Source organism: Danio rerio, chromosome 22 (genome assembly GCF_052040795.2).
Source record: "Danio rerio strain M-AB ecotype USA chromosome 22, GRCz13ab, whole genome shotgun sequence".
In the NCBI taxonomy this organism is placed as follows: domain Eukaryota; kingdom Metazoa; phylum Chordata; class Actinopteri; order Cypriniformes; family Danionidae; genus Danio; species Danio rerio.
The window spans coordinates 15,493,265-15,511,268 of NC_141042.1; the positions used below are offsets into that span (position 1 = coordinate 15,493,265).

General features: G+C 35.0%; 1 protein-coding gene and 1 long non-coding RNA gene across 2 annotated transcripts in view; both read left to right on the plus strand.

Moving 5' to 3' along the window:
- The window catches only part of LOC147831535 (uncharacterized), a 600,059-nt gene extending 597,246 nt beyond the window's left edge, over window positions 1-2,813 (plus strand). Inside the window, exon 2 of the mRNA XM_087304125.2 lies at window positions 2,582-2,813. The gene's annotated coding sequence lies outside the window, so the exon portion shown is untranslated. The remainder of the gene's footprint in view (window positions 1-2,581) is intronic.
- Window positions 2,814-14,208: 11,395 nt separating this feature from the next.
- On the plus strand, window positions 14,209-17,705 carry LOC147838475 (uncharacterized). The gene is made up of 7 exons (XR_015521811.1): window positions 14,209-14,265; window positions 14,561-14,616; window positions 15,010-15,069; window positions 15,173-15,294; window positions 15,672-15,786; window positions 16,453-16,564; window positions 17,462-17,705. It is a non-coding gene; the product is annotated as an uncharacterized LOC147838475 (long non-coding RNA).
- Window positions 17,706-18,004: the final 299 nt, after the last annotated feature.

The window sequence follows — 18,004 nt, forward strand, 5'->3', positions numbered from 1 at the left end:
CAGCCTGATCGACCAGCTAAAACCAGCCAACCAGCCTAGGCTGGTTTAAGCTGGATTTTTTAGCAGTTGTATAAAACTACCTCATCAGTAGTTTTATACAACATGCTACTTCAAAACACCTATAAAGAGTCCTCATTCTTACACTACAACAATTCCAAAGAGTAGCTTGGTTGTTGTGGATATACCTGCGAATGAGCATGTTAGCATAATATCTTTCACAATATACATTTTTATAAAACGTCTCCACATGTAGCATCTCAAAATTTTAACCACAAAAAAATAAAAAATAAAACCGCATATAGGCCTACTGGTATGGTATGTTTTGATGCAAAATACAAAACATCAAAAAAAAAAAAAAAACTTATCAGCATAGGTTACTGTTTTTTTTTTTTTTTTTTTTTTCAGGTATGAGTATCCTTGTTGTCAAACTACCTGACTACAATTGGCCTAGCATGCTAAAATGTTCAAAACACTGTGGTTATGGACAATAACACACAGTGTACTTTAGAAATAGCCAAATTAGCACGTTAGCATGCTATTCTGAATAGAGCCTGTGTGATTTCTCACTCTCTCTTCCTCTCGTTTATCCTTGTTAATTCCTCATTTGTATTCAAATGAGACTAAATGTACAGAGAGGCTAAAAGTTCACCGTTCATGGCCTCGTTAACAGCACCTTCCACTTTCTGTGGGGGTATGACTGAAAAAAATGTTGAAATTATGAAGAATCTTTTCTGCCAGTTTCTCTCCAAGTGCCTTCACAATGTGCAGATTTCCAATTAGGATCATTTTTCATGTGACACAGTCAACAGCGCGTATAACGTCCCTCTTAAATAATGTAAAAATTGCTTGAGGGCAAGTCAAAATGACCATTCTATATATTCAAACAACTCCAATTTGATGTGATACATATCTCCTTCTTGGAGAAAATGCACAGTTGGTCTCCATCAATCTACAAACATGGAACCCCTGCAGCAAGACATCAGGAAAATTATCCTAGGGTACGACCAAAATCATACATCAAGATGACTAATATGTACAGTATACAATATTATATTTAAAATAAGAAATGAACTCATTACTTGAAAAACAGGAGTCCTATTGCAGCACATCAAGTTACAATAAATAAACATTAAAATGAAATGTTTTAACTTTTTAGCATGTTTCAAACATAGATTAACTTTGCTAGTTTTTAACATGTTCTTTCATTATGTTTCTAACGTTTCCAAGACTTAACATAACATAACAACAACATAACATAACACAAACACAACAGAACATAACAGATGGCTAGCAGAGATTAACAAACCTGCTAACATATTGTTAACATTAATTGAAATGTTGCTAGCACAATATAAACTTTTGCTTTCATTACCAATGTTTAAGACATCGTTAAAGGTGCAGCAGGTGATCTTCCACAATGCTAACAGCTTAGCATAAATCTCTGAATCACTCTGGAGCCACGCCTCCTCAAGCACAAGCACAGCAAAAGAACCCTCTCTCATGTGTTAAAAGTGACTAGTGCTTGTCCAGCGGCAAGCAAGCCAAACTGACATGCTATTTCAGAGTGAATATTTAGAGTTGCATGGTAAACAATACAGGGAGAGACTAGGCTGAATAGCGGTATTTACTTGTGTTTTGTTGTTAAACTAATTAAAATCTACATTATCGATGCTATAAAAGGTCCCTTATGAAACTGAAAATAGTCTTATCAATCTTTCATCTAAAGATTTTAGTGGTTGAACAACACTTCTGTGAAGATATAACCTATTTGTAACAACAACATCTAAAGTTACATCAACTTTGCATGAAGCTAAATAGTTTTAAAACAACACATTATCGTCTAAGAGAAATCCTTCAGCCATTGTGTCATCCCTTCTCCAGCGTGCAAAGATAACTCCAATATTGATTCAGGTTTTTTAAAATTTTGATTCAGCAGATTTTTCCGATAACACGCAGCACAGTGCGTAGAGCAGCGGTCGGCAATGTTGCGTACAAACGGCTGCACAGTTGTTCAAATCTGCATTTGCTGACAGATTCGCCTACTTATCGGAATAATGAGAGATGTCGGTCCGACACTATTTAATTGGATAAACATTTTTTAGTTTTATGCCTTAACCAAAATATAAAAATACATATAAATACATTTAGATCATTTACTGTAATCATTACTATTAGACTGTAAAGAGACTTTCAACCAGCACAACAAAAAATGTTTCTGAAGACAATCACCTACTGCCCCTTTAACAACTATATGTTTGTAACATGTGTCAACATGCTATCAAGAAATAGCATGTTGCTTAGCTGCTTAACATTATGCTGATAACATATTTGTAACATCAATTATATGCAAGCATGATTTAACACATTGCTAGCATGTTAAACATAGTAACATCTGCTAAACTTGATTTAACCTATTGATCACATTTAACAGATTAATCGCAAAAATTTGTGTCACCACGTTTCAACACTATGTTGATGAACTAGCATGTTGCTAACATTTTTAAAATTGTTAACATGAATTGCCATGTTGCTGCCATACTTCTAGCATTCTTCTAACATGTTTAGCAGATGGCTAGTATAGAACATGTTTCTAGCATACTTCACATTAATATGAATTAGCTTGCTAATTACAAATTGGTAACACCAATTACCATGTTACTAGCATGACTTAAAATGTTTCTAGCATATTTCCCTGTTAGAAAAAACTGTATATGCTGGTTAGGTATTTTTTGATCCTGGTTTAGGCTATGACAGTTCTTGCTGGTCCCTTGCTGATTCAGTACTGATGATTTGTTGGTCCCGAAAATGTCCAGAAAAAAAAAAAAAAAAAAACAGCAAAGCACCACCAAGAACCAAAAAGCAGCATCAAACATACCTTAGGCTACAAGCAAATGCTGTTCTTTTAAGTAGGGTTAACACAATGGTAACATTAATTATGTTGCTAGGATTAACATCTGTGTTTTTATGTTAGTAACATCAATTAACCTCATGCTAGCATGATTTAACATACTGTTAGCATGCTTAACACATTGGTAACAAAATGTAATGTTTATAAAATGTTTCAATACAATGATTTGTGAAATAACATGTTGCTAGCATGGGTTAGCATGCTTGTTTATATGGTCAATATTAAATGATATGTTGCTAGCATGTTTTTATTTGCAAGATAACCACATTGTCATTATGAAAGCTATAATATTGCAATTGTGAAAAAAAAAATTAGCAAAACATCTAGGAATGGTATACATATAACGCAATATAACACAACAGGTTAACATGCCCAAACCATCAAATTGTGCATACTGTATTATTCATCTTGGCAGCAGCTTCACTGATCTGGCCAAACCCCAAAGATTGGTCAGCAGAACTGATCATTACCTACAAGAATACAAAACCCATCACATCACCCATCACAGCCGCTTTATTGACCACCTGCTCCAAAACTGCCTTAATAGTCCTATACCATACAACTGTCTTTAACGGAAATCAATACGCTAGCAGACCAGTCTGTTTACAGCATATGCCCCAGTCGGAATCATTACTGTGGCATCCGAGAGCCCGCTTAGTGAAGTAGAAGAAGAAATCAGCTTGGTAGTGAATGATTCTTCTACATGAACGCAATCGAGACACTAGATTTTAGCGCTCGGTTTATTCCAGCACAGCAGTTCGAGCACCTGCAGTGACAGCAGTGAAACTACAGCTGAATGAACTTTGCCTATTAGACATAATGAGGAGAAGTACACGCGCTGCACTGTGAATGAATGCTAATGCACACTGATATCAGCTTGTGCTTAATGTGTTTAATTGGATATGGGGCTCAGTTTGCAAAAGTGCTGTTAAAAATGTGTGATAAATTGTAAATGTCTTTGGTGCTTGAATAATAGAGATTGTCTATTTCAAATGAATTGGTGGAAAATAATGAAACTGCAAATTGTTATAAGAACAAATATCTTCAGAATTGTTTGATACATTTTTGTTTTAATTTTTAAATTTTGATTTTTTTTAAGTGTCAAAATAACAACACAACAATACTGGGGATGGGATGTCGACTGCAAAAGAGTCGATTTCTCGACTCTCAATGGACCTAGAACCGGAATTGACTGCAGGACAGAAATCGACTCCCAGAGTCGAGTTTTTTTTTTTAAATCCTCCAGAATGAAGCAGTTACATACTACAGTTATAATGCTCATTCTCTATCACAATAAACACCAAAGATGCCCACATTGAATGCATGTTCACATGTTTTACTCTTTTGCTTTTAATTTTTGCGATCATGAGCACTCTAGGCCAGGGGTCACCAGACTCGTTCCTGGAGGTCTGGTGCCCTGCAGGGTTTAGCTCCAACTTGCCTCAACACACCTGCCTGAGTGTTTTAAGTATACCTAGCAAGACCTTGATTAGCTTGTTTAGGTGTGTTTGATTAGGTTTGGAGCCATCAGGAACAAGTTTGGTGATCCCTGCTCCAGGCTATTATAAATAGTGCTGCGGGCAAATTCTTATAGAGCACGTACACCTGTTGCATTTTGTTTTTAAAGCATTTGTTGTAACTGCCGGCGATGTCAAGTTTGCTGTGTTAAATGAAATATATCATATTGGCCCATTTCCACTGAGTGGTACGGTATAGTTCAGTTTGGTTTGCTTGTATGACCATTTCCTCTGTCGAAGAGGTACCTAAAAGCAAAGCGTACCATTACATTTTTTGGGTACCCTTTGCAAAGGGTACCTAACACAACAATAGGGTACAAAAAGCAGTTTTGCTTTCTCACGTACACTCACCGCGCATTCACATTTGAAATAAGGAACTTCTTGAGCTGAAGATAATAACGTGCAAGTGATTATTGAAGTGAATCTGACATTCGATCCTTTTAGAAGTGGAAAAACGTGAGACTGACACGCATATATATATATTCATAATGACAAAAGTAGCCATGATTTACTTATTGTCGCAAAATCTAAAAATTCATGTGGTCATGGTTTTGTTTTGGCCCTGACCAAAGTTAATTTCGCCGCGAATATTCATATACACAGAAAATATAAAAATACACGAGAACATCAGAATTAAAATACAAATTATACCAAATGAAATTCGCTTCCAGAAGAAGGATTTTTAAATTAAAATAAAACCAAGGCTAAGTGTTCAAAAACAGGCCTGACTCCTCACTCCTTTTTTCTGGCGTATGCTTTTAATTTTCAGTATGATGTAGGCCTAGTTATAATACTATTTATATAGTTATAATGATATTTATATATCATTAAACTAGTGTGCAACTTAAGCAAAACCGATACTAAAACTGTTTTAACTTAGTTTGTTTTTTAGTTAGGGCCCAAACAAGTATTTATTGCATTTTAGGTTCATTTGATTGAATATTTATATATATTTTAGATCTCTGTGTGGAGCACTGGCTGTTGTCAGACGCTTGTGCAAACAAAAATCTCTGAATAATTAGAATTAATAGTAAAGCATGGCTAGGTTAGTATGATCGCCTCACAGCAAGAAGCTCGCTGGTTCCAGCATCGGCTCGGTCATTTGGTATTTCTGTATAGAGTTTGCATGTTCTCCCTGCGTTAGCGTAGGTTTTCCATCTTGTCTCTTTTGAGAAATAGTTACTCTTTACTTTTTACTCATGAGTACATTTTTAATATTTAATTTTTACTTTTACCTGATTGGCCTTTAGACAGGTAACTTTACCTTTACTTTATTAATCTCTTTTTTTGAAAGTAACAGTACTTTTACTTGAGTAGAAGATTTTATTACTCTTTCCACCTCTGCCTATATCAACAAAAAATATTACAATGAAACTCAGAGAAACCACATTTTAAAATATGCTGCTCCATTTAAAGCATGTCGTATTCTGCAATACAATCATCATCGACAATCAACAAGTCATTATAAACGACTAAATCGAGTCATGTGAAGTTTTCAATAAAAAAAGAGAAAGATATGGAGAGAGCAGTCATCTTCAATCCTGTCGCCCTTTTCTCAAGTGCTCCATTTATAAGACTTTGTCATCTGCTCTTGTTTGAATTGAGCATCTGGGCTGGGAGGACACTTGATTTACATCTCAGCTGTACAAACGAGTCTGTCTCTTGATACTTGCGCGTGTGCTAACAAAGCGAGCAATCACTGCCACACACAAGCAGGAGAAATGGAGGCTTAGAAAAACACAAAATGAGGGGAAAAAAGGAAATTATTGACACTTCATCTGAAGTATGAAGCTGCCATACACATACAAACACACACACAAAATGCTTTTCTTTTCCCTGTGCTAATTCTCCTAGCAGTGTTTACAAAATGCGCAGCCATTAGCAGCCCACCAGGACCGCACGCAGTTAGCAGAGCAGCTTATAGTGCCCTCAGACCTCAAACAGCAAGCCATAATGTTCGCTGAAGGCGATGGCCTTTGTTATTATGTGTTTTAGAGAGTAAACACAAAGTAAATGAAAACTACATCTCATAGAAACCTCCCGCTTGGGTACAATAGCCATTAAACAGTTTTTTCCCTCCCTTTTCTTTTCACAGAACTGTTAGCAAGGCACGGGTAATCAGATATTTTTTTAAACTTGAGGTAAATTAATTATTAAATACATAAAATAATGCAAAAATGAATAAACAAATGCTAAAATATTTTACACGTTCTAAAATGCACTGTACAGCAACTTACAAAGTATCATCATTTACAAAAAGAAAGAAATAAAAAACACAACATTAAGCTGGTTTGCTGGTCTGAAAACTAATCAAACCTCTCTTAAGTCTATGCTGGAAGACAAATTTTGTCCAGCACAATAACTTAAGCTTTTTTAATATACATTTTAACAATAAAATGTGAAATTTGGAGAGTAGACACTTGATAACAATAATTTGTTGTTTGTATGTTGCTAAGCTAGCAGCCTGATACTGTAAGAAACAATTCATTGCAATGCAAACACACAAATGAAATAAACTAGTTTCGAAAATTTGAAACACGTTTTCAAATTGTTATCTGTCCCCGTTTTTTCCTACAGAGCAGGAAGAGTAATGCGATAACAATCAAAAGTTTCCAATAAATCTTTGAATCGGAGGTAAAACATTAATTAACCTGATAGCCACACTGTAAACGATTTCTGTTGTTTTCACAGTATTATACTGCATTTCTCAACAGTTTTTTACTGTATAAGCTGTGTACAGTGTGTTACTGTATATATTGTTGTTTTCACAGTATAATAATGTATTTTCAACTTTTCTATACTGTGAACATGGTTAACAGTATGTTACTGTAGATTTTATAATGAATTTTGGGGAAAAATCAGTTACTGTGCATCTAAATACAGTACTGTAAATGACCAAGAACAACTCCACACACACTATATATATTATGATTATTATGTTTATTTATTTTTAGACAAATTATTTTGTGAAGTAAATAACCTAACCAGTTTCTTCAGACTATTCAAAACTGTCCCCTGGTTTTCCATTTTTGGGTGCACTGCTCCTTCATTTTATAAGGTAAGAAATATTAAATACTATTTAATAAACATAACTTTGTGCTAAACCAAAACGTAAATTGGAGCAAAAATAATTGATTCACGTAACCAAAGACTGTTAAACACACAAAATGATTTCAAAGTCAGCTTGACCAACCTGCTTTAGACGGATTCAAGAATATTGGGCACCCATATGGGCCACCGTAGAGGTCACATCTCCGCATTTTCAAAACAATATTTTAAAATACGCACTATCTTAATAAATAAACCACAGACTTGAGTTTAAAACAACTACATTCTCGCATGAAAAACGGTTAAAACTTTATATCATAACACATTTATTATCTAGTCATCGAAGACAGGGGCATGTCTCAATAATGTCCAGGCCGAGTAAAGCATGAGGTTTGCCGGATACATGAGTGATGGAGCGCCGTCAACCCCTGGAGGTCAGAATCGGCAAAGCACACTTAAAATTAGACATGATATCTAAAAACAAACCACAGATTTGAGTTTGGAAGAACTACATTCTCGCATGAAAAACTGTTAAAACTTTATTTCGTAACATATTAAACGCAATATTTATGATATGATCTGGCTTTTCTCATCCGCCATTATATTTGCTTGTTGGTGTAAAATGAACTCTGGGAGAAAAAAATATTAATTCTCAAAACACTTCAAGCGAACCTTATTCTTATTGTTAAAGTCAGATATATGTAATATTTTTGCTGGTAAAGTGAGAAAAAAAAAACAATATTTATATTTTATCAATATCACGTTTGCACTGGTTTGGTTCAGAACTCAAACGACACCGAATTGGATTGAACCGTTTGCTTGGGAATTATTTTATCACATGTGTTCACAAGCACATTCAGCAATATGTGTATAAATGTGTGTGACCGAGCAGTATAACGAAATAGTAATGATTCATTGTTGTGTCTTACAATAATATACAAAAAGGAATCGGTTTTAGGCGGATTCGACTCTACTGTTCTAAGGAGCCGATTCATAGAACCGAGCCGACTCGATTCGACCTTCACCAGGCAAGCAACGGCTATCCCAGAGGTGTGGACTCGAGTCATGTGACTTGGACTCGAGTCAGACTCGAGTCATGAATTTGATGACTTTAGACTCGACTTGACAAAATATAAAAAGACTTGCAACTCGACTTGGACTTGAACATAAATGACTTGGACTTTGACTAGGACTTGCCCCTATTGACTTGTAAAGACTTGCTGCTTCCCATGAAAAGCCCAACGATAAAAAAGTATGTTGACATGGACCGCTCTCTCTCTCTCCCCGTTTATGTGTGTGTGTGTGTGACAGCATGCGCGCGCGTGTGTGTGAGCATGCGCGCTTTCGGCATGACGTCCAATCAAAGCACGGTAGATTGTTTTGATTCGACAGTATCCAACGTGACTACTATGAGGCGCCGGAGTGGACAAAAGTCAAGCGAACGCAGAGAGAATTTGAATTTGAACTTGAGATCGAGCCAATACTCGCGTGCCAATACTCGCTCTCTCTCTCTCTCTCTCTCTCTCTCTCTCTCTCTCTCTCACATACAACATACACCTCTCTCTCTCTCTCTCTCTCTCTCTCTCTCTCTCTCTCTCTCTCTCGTGCATTCAGTCTCTTTGCGTTCGCTTGACTTTTGTTTACGATGGCGTCTCATACCTTTAGTGCTTTTGCTCTCACGGGATCCTCCTGTTAAACTGACCCTTCGCTAAGCCACGGCCAAAAACCGCCACCCACCAATCGCGGCTTACCAATCGTAGCTACGGGCAGGGGCTCTGTCAAGCTTTCGAGCGAGGGAAACAAGCCAAATCGTTGCGCAATTGGATTGTGAAAATCTGACACCCGCTATCCTAAAAGTTTGGACTGGGTGGTGGGATTTGTTCCCTTTTCAAAACCAAAGCCCAAGAGGAGAAATGCCAGCGTGGATCAAGCTGTGTGAGGGGCGGTAAAGGAGTTAAGCTAAGTTGGTTTTGTTTTCGATATTCACATTCAATGATAGGTGGCAATAACTCACACAAACAGATCCAAACTGTGTTTCTTTTAAAAAAAATAAAGCAGGTTATACTTCCCAGCGGTCTTTTTCTTTTTTTTCCACTCGATATTATGAGCCAGGGCTCGACAATAAGGACTGCCCGATGGCCCGGGGCCAGCGTGCGAAACACTCGGGCCAGTGTACAAAATGTTACTGGCTCGATCGGGCCAGCTGCTGCCTTTTTGCCTGCCAGATCGAGCCAGAGCTGCGTGCTGCGTTGCAAATACAATCTTACGGTGCTTTCACACATAGACGTTTGTTTCGGAATCTGTCTCGTTTCACCCGTTAGCGCGTTTTTTTTTAGCATATATCCAGCAGTTGCGCTCGCTTCCGCGCCAAATCAATCAGTCCAAGATCGCCTGAATGAGACGCGGTCTTTGTCCTATTGAGCGTATCGATTGTAGCGAGAAAACAAAACAATGCAACGAACTAACGACCCAGGCTATATCACAGTGTGTCATGATCGTGTAATAGCCATATATACGGCTATATGAAGAGGGAATGATGAGCAGGGCGAGATGTCATTCTTACCGGTAAATGCGAAAGTGAAAGCATGCTAAAATATTACCGAGAGCTGTTTATCCAGCCTGATCTCGGTTTATCCGTCAGGAAAATTGACCGAAATTACTATCTGTTAATTTTTCCATATTTTAATCGTATAATAGGCCTATGTTGTATTAGGCCTGTTGTTTTGTTCATTTCCGCACTGACAGCTCGAAAGAAAGATTTACATTGATCTGATGCAGTCTCGGTTCATCTGCTATGTCTCTCTATAATTTAAGCCTAAAATACAGAATTATAGTCAACGTTTCTTTAATATATTGATTAATTCAATTGATCGATTTCTACAAAACCTGACAATTGAAACGAGGCTCTGTATATTTGAGAAAGTCTGACCTCGATTTGTATTTGGTGAGGATGTCTGTGGGTTGTTAAAATTAAAGTGCACATTTTCACTTATAAAATATTCTATACACAATACACAAAAGTTTGGGGTCAGTGTGATTAAATATGTTAAAACAAGCTTCTTCTGCTCACCAGGGCTGCAATTATTTCATCATAAATACAAATTGTGAAATGTTGCACTATAAAATAACTGTTCAAAAGTAGTTTATCATTTAATTTATTCATTTATTCCAGTGATTTTAAAGATGAGATTTCAGCTTCATTACTCCAGTCACATGATCCTTCAGAAATCACTAATATTAATTATTATTATATTTATTAATGGTAATAGTTATAAAATCAATAATGTCTGGAGTAATTATTTTATTTGAAACTAAATACAATAACAAAGCAGTTATTTAAAATTTTAATAAATATTTAACAATTACACCTTTTTTACATTTATAAATATAGCCTTGATGAACTGAATAGTTTTCCTTAAACATTTTAAAAATTACCGTAAATATATATACAGATTTATTAGCCCCCTTTTGTTTTTTGTTTTTTGTTTTTAAAATATTTCCTAAATGATGTTTAACAAAGCAAAGAAATGTTGATATTTTGTCTGATAATATTTTTTCCTCTGAACAAAATCTTATTTGTTTTATTTTGGCTAGAATAAAAACATTTTTTTAACCATTTTAAGGTAAAATTTATTAGCCTCTTAAGCTAATTGTTTTTCAGACTGTCTACAGAACAAACCATCAATATACAATAACTAGCCTAATTACCCTAACCTGCCTAGTTAACCTAATTACCCTAGTTAAGCCTTTAAATGTCACTTTAAGCTGTAGAAGTGTCTTGAAGAATATCTAGTAAAATATTATTTACTGTCATTATGACAAAGATAAAATAAATCAGTTATTAGAGATGAGTTATTAAAACTATTATGTTTAGAAATGTGCTGAGAAAATCTGTTCTCTGTTAAATAGAAATTGGGGAAAAAAATAAACAGGGGTGCTAATAATTTAGGGGGACTAATAATTCTGAAATCAACTGTGTGTGTGTGTGTGTGTATATACACACACACACACACACACGCACATTCAAATAGCGATTAACTTCTTTTTTTTTTTTTTGGTGGGGCCAGTGAAAATTTGGGCTGGGCAAGTAAAAATCAGAACCACTGGCCCGATCGGGCCAGTAGAAAAAATCCTTAGCGTTGAACCCTGTGAGCACTGCTTAGTTTAAACCCTCGCTATTGTAACGCATATAAATACATACACTAATATTTGCTGGTAGGAAAAATCTATTTGTTCACTTCTGTTATTTATACTTTTTTTTTCTTCCACTTAACTGCAAATTTGAATAAAAACTGGATAAAGAGCACACAAACATGCTGACAGTAATAGGTACTGTACACTGTTATGGGTCAATGATGCTAATATTCGGCACAAATCCATCAGTTTCTTAGGTTATTAGATTATTTTATAATTTCACCTCTCCTGCTGTGCATGAACTATGCTGTTGAATGTTCAGCGTATGAGGTTGCTAGGCTAACCTTGCTTCAATTTTGATAAAATTATTTTCTAATCAGTTGCTATTATGTTGTGAATATACCCCTGTAATGTATACTGCAGTCCTCTTTTGTCTGGCTTTCTCAGATATCTCACCTGTTTGCCAAAAATGACTAATTAAATCCTTGGGAATGTCTGACACCAGCGCATACACACTGTAATAGATGTGCCAGGCATGAAAGCTTGACAGGCGTAGCAACAGTAACTAAGGAGGGTGAGGCTTAGCGAAGGGTTATTCCAAGAATGTTGATATGGTTTCTTTCTTGCTTTACTATTTATTAACAATACACAAAAAACTAAAAGGTTAAGGTAAATTCTTTAATAAATTCTAGTGTTTTTGAGTATTATACTTGTTGTATACTTGTATTATACTTATGTTTTAGGCTAGTATTATTTACGACTTGTTAATGAATGCTTCATAATACAGTAGTATTACCAATAGTGAACAGATAAAATAATACAAAGTGTAGTTTTACTACAGTAAAGTGTAGTGATTTGTAGTATAAAATACCCTATATTGTAAAATAATACAGCACTGGGTAATTTGTTTATATTACACTTGTGTTACCATAGCAACTATAGTATTACCACAACTGATCAATTGAAGTTCTTTACTGTAGTAGGCTACTGTTCAAAACACAGTACATGCCAATATACGTGTTCAGGGGCCCTGTGGCACAGCTTTCCTCAAAATGAAGAGGATGACATGGAAAATGTCCTCCACAATCTCATCAGCAAAGTGGAAGCCAGCAGACACTAGTTTACTTTATTTTAGCTGCCATGATAAAATGAGATTGATAGTGAGATTTATTTGAAGAGTGAATAGTACAGTAGGCTATAATACCTTATCAAGTGTTTCCTTATTTTATCACAGTTACATTTCTGCTTGCATTAGTTTTTGTTTAAATGCTTTTAAAATAAAATGTATTCTTTACATCCAACATCTATTTCAGAGGTGCCTTATAGTGGTGTAAACCCCTTTACAAGGGGTGTTACCCCTGTGTAAACTCTAGCCACCCCAATATGATTTTGCTGTTGACATTATTTATTTAAATCTACTTACATAAATGCAATACAATGCAATATTTCAATAAATAAATAGCAGCCACTAAATTATTGTGGATTGATTGGTGCCACTGACGTAGCTGGCCTCTTCTGGCCCCCCTTAAGCAAATTTTCAGGGGGGCACCACTGGTCTATTCTCTGTCTTTAAGTGTTTGAAACTGAAAATATCTCATCATATAAAACAACCAAAAATGTTATGGTTTATTAGATTAAACATTTAATATATAAGTCTATTTTAGTATTTTGGTTATTGTTATTAAACAGTGCAGCAATATGAATCATATCAAAAAGCATGAAAGGAAGAGGGAACACGACACAAATTGTGAGTTTGCATATAATCTCTGAGAGCGCTCAAGAAAATGTGTGTGAGCAGTGCATATTTGAGAGCGAGATAAAATTTGAGAACTTGCAATCAGTTTTGTCCACAAACAGAGGAAATCCGTGCACGAGCATCACACAAGGTAGAGAGCAAAGCTCTTCAACGTTATGTGAAGAAAACAACTTTATTGTTTGTATGAAGTAGCCTACTTCATTAACAATATGTGCTACCATTTTACATTGCTGCTAGACAGATTTGCAACTCCATCTCTTTAGCACACACGAGATTCAATTGACAAAATTCCAATTTCACTCAATTTAACTTTGCAGCATACAGGAGTTGGTCTACTGCTACCACATTGAGGTTATGTAATTTTGGTTAATCACAAGTTGATCACCGAAGACATAACATAGCACAACTAAACTTAATGAATTAGACAGCAGTAGACCTGCAATTTCTGTGTGATGTGAGGCAAAATGGAGTCTTTTTTTGGTGGAACTCGTTCTTGTGCATTATGCTGTGGAGACGAGACGCAGCACTGTTCAGTACTTTTTCAGAAAATTGCATTTGTATTTTTATATATCTAAGCAATGTTCTTTAATAAAAAAAGGTTTGTTTAATTAATACAGATCTTACAACCATACCTAATCTGTATATATTTTATTTTTCTGTTAAAAAGACTCGAAAAGACTCGAAAATCAAACTGCAGGACTTTGGACTTGACTTGAGACTTGTTGCTTTGACTCGGGACTTGACTCGGGACTTGCCTGTCTTGACTCGGGACTTGACTCGGGACTTGAGGGCAATGAATTGAGACTTACTTGTGACTTGCCAAACAATGACTTGGTCCCACCTCTGGGCTATCCTAATTTGAAATCCACCTGTCGCCTTTTTCTCCAGTGAATTCATCCTCGGTAAGTTTTTAAAAGTCAAATTCTGTTCGTTAAATGATTGTTTGGTGTATTTTTCCGTGTAACTTAGTGTGTGTGTAATTTTAAATAATTAACCAAGTTACGTTAGTTGTAGGTACTTATGTCACGTTATTCGACGCCAGACCGTGTTTGTAGTGTTTGCGAGGTATTAGATAACGTAACTTAGTTACAGTGAGTTTATCTTGAGTGAGTTTTTGACCATAGTTACGTTAAGTTACCTGAAAAAAAACGTAACTTTTACTTGGGGTTAACTGCATTAATGAATTCTCTATTTCAGCACAACACTGAGATGAAGGCAAAGTCACCATGAAAAGTTAAACGTTTAACGTTAAGGTGAGCTCTGGTCTTCATGTGGTCATTATGACTAAGTTATCATTATGGTTAAATTTGTAAACTGTAAGTTAGTTATTCACTAAACTCACTAATGAAACAAGTCTAACTGTTTTATTAAATTGAGCTGATAATAAAATTCAGTTAATGTCTTTTAAGCTAACGTTAATATTAACATAATTCATATTAATTGTCTATTTCTCACTGGTTAATGAGCTTATTGTATAACGTTATTGTGTCATTAATTGTACATTTTATTTTTGGTGTTCAGGTGTAGGGAATGATTTGTATACAAATTTATTTGAACCCCATACAGATTTGTATGGTTGTACCATAGATTTGGATTATTAAATGTTAAGTATTATTTTACTCTTATTATATTTATCTTTTTTGCAGCCACAGCAATTGATGTTGAAAAACTGATGCTACCAATCTCTCCTCTCTTGATTATTCAAGGTAATGTTGATGTCTTCCTCATTTTGATTAGATTTTGAAATGTCAAGTTGTTCACAGATTTGTTGTGAGGAGTTTCATGTACAACCTCTTTTTCTTCTTCCAGTAGCGACGCAGTGGCACAGTAGGTAGTGCTGTCGCCTCACAGCAAGAAGGTTGCTGGTTCGAGCCTCGGCTGGTTCAGTTGGCTGGATACAATGGCATATTGATTCTGCTTGCTCACAGGAGGTACTTGATTTAGTTTTCCTCAAGCAATAGATCAGTTTTTATGAGTACTGCTTGACACTTGAATTAAAGGGACAATTCACCCAAAAATGAAAATAATGGCATCTTTGGCATCCTCCACTTGTTTCAAAATAGTTAGATTTTTTTTGTTCCATTGAACACAAACTCATATTTTTTTAAAGAAATTTGGTTCAAATATGGATGTCAATAGTTTCTGGTTTCTAACATTCTTCAAAATATCTGCTTTAGTGTTCAACAGAAATTTAAATGGATTTAAAACACATGGAGTAATGGTGGCAGAAAAGTAAACTATCCTTTTAAATATTTTATTCTGAGACTTATTTATATGTGTCTTGTCTTTTGCCATATTGTCTTTCTAGCTCAGATTGTGATGGACCTGGAATGTGACACCAGATACTCTTAAGTCAAGAACCAAATAAAGCACAGATGTGGAGGGATCTGCAACTAAACTAACTGGAGGAAAGGAACCTTTAGGTAAAAACACCTGCTTTATTTAGATCTGAAGTATTTTATTTGGCATAGAGTATTATTTTTTTTATTCTTATTCTAATTTTATTTTATGTATATACTGAATAGAAGTCATTTAAATTTCACAACAAATGATTGAATATAAAATATCATCTAGATGTCTTATTTTTCATTGTCTTAAACAGGGGTGCTCAACCCTGTTCCTGGAGATCGACCTTTCTGCAGAGTTTAGCTCCAACCCTGATCAAACACAACTAAACAAACTAAATAGTATCTGAAGGAGCACTTGGTAAATAAAGACAGGTGTGTTTGATCAAGGTTGCAGGTGAGCTCTGCGGAAAGGTAGATCTCCAGGAACAGGGTTGAGCACCCCTGATCTAAATGCTCAAAAATGCTGTTTCCGAGGCGAGGTTGGATGTAGTTCAGAAATAGATTCATTAGGATCAATGCTTAAAGTAAATGTTTACTTCTTTCTGTAGACCAAACATGCTTAGTATCTCTCACATTTTAATAAATAATTTATTTTGGTTACTTTTACATCTATATATGGTTAAGCAAGTATTTAATAAATAAAATGATTTTAAACCACTTGACTTAACCAAATGACTCTATTACCCTAGCTGCTGGGAAAAAAAAAAAAAGTAAAATAACAGATTTTTTTTTTATTTACAGTGTGGGTGAACATACTACCTTGATGTCCAGCAAAGGCTGCACAAGAGCTCATTTGATGGCACATATTCTGTCCTGTCTACATCTCTGACGACCTGGAAGTGCTTCGACATCAGTGAGTAATAAATCTTCATATTATCATGCATTCAGGATTTCTGTTTTAAAAAATTTGGTATTTAAATAATTTTTAACGTTTTACTGATGCTGTGCACAGTAGCGTCATGATGATTTAATTTGAGGCAATGTCACTCGTGAGGTGTAATAATATTTATTTGTCTCACTGACATGCCATCACTGCATATTGAAATACAGTAATACGAATTGACCGCAAAATATTACCACAAACTTTTCATGAAGTAGACTGCTTGACTACTCTTCAGTTCTCTGCTCAACTTTAACACATTTGATCGTGTCGCTGCACCTCTCGGCAGATTTTGCCAAAAATGAATGCTTAGTGATTACTTTGTTTTATACGAACCAAATGTCAGTAACTTATCATTAGCATTATTTTTTTTAAAAATCACCCATGGCTTTCATGTTCTCTAACGTAATCTTGTCTGTAAGTTAGAAGTGGATTTTCACATGTTAAAAGTACTTGATTAACATTATTCACATTAAATTAGATTATTTTATTTATTTATTTATTTTTAATATGTAGCCTCTTAAGGTCAGAATGAACTGTGTTCACCCCTCTTAAATCCGTGGAAGCGCTAGTGTGGTCATGGAATCAGATATTCAAGTTATACAGAGTCAGATATTAAGTTAAGATGAGACTTTATTTTTTACATATCTGTGTGGACACTTGACTAGTGTTGACTTGACTGATCTTTTCCCCATTAACATTAGTGTAATTGTAAATTGACAACAAACTATTTCCCCAACAAAAACAATAAAAAACAGTGTTTTATATATATAAAACAGCAGTGCGGTGTTTGGTTTCTAAATGAATGAAATAATTTGAGGCATGATTAGTTTTTTCCCCAGTGATTGATTTTGCTTGTCATTTTTGCAGGATCATCAGAAGTGCTGCTGCCCTTTTTCACTGTCCCTTTTCCACAACATCATTTGACCTTCATCATTTCCTGTCTTGTAGCAGTATTTTCACCTGTTTTTAAAATTGTAATACTTTTTGATGCATTAATTGTTGACTGGTTTTAATGATCAATTTTTCATTAGTGTTCTGTTGCTTTGTTATATTGAATAATTGCTACTGTTTCAGTAGGGTTTACACAATAAACTTTTATTGTGAAGTTAAAGTTTCAATTTCTTTATTTTTCTTGTATTTCTTGAACAGTTAAAATAATATTTGTGCAATTTTTGAAAATGTTTTGCCCAATATAAAGTAGCACTATTAAATACAATAAAATAACATTTAATAACTGTAAAATACTATACAGTAATAATGAAAGTAACGTTAAAATACCGTAGTTCTGCATGGTAAAAATGTACAGTAAAATACTGTTTTCAGTTTTGCAGTATGTGTATCACTACTGTAATTGGTGTTACAGTAAAAAAAGAAAACAGTAAAATGATGTATTACATTTTACAGTAAATC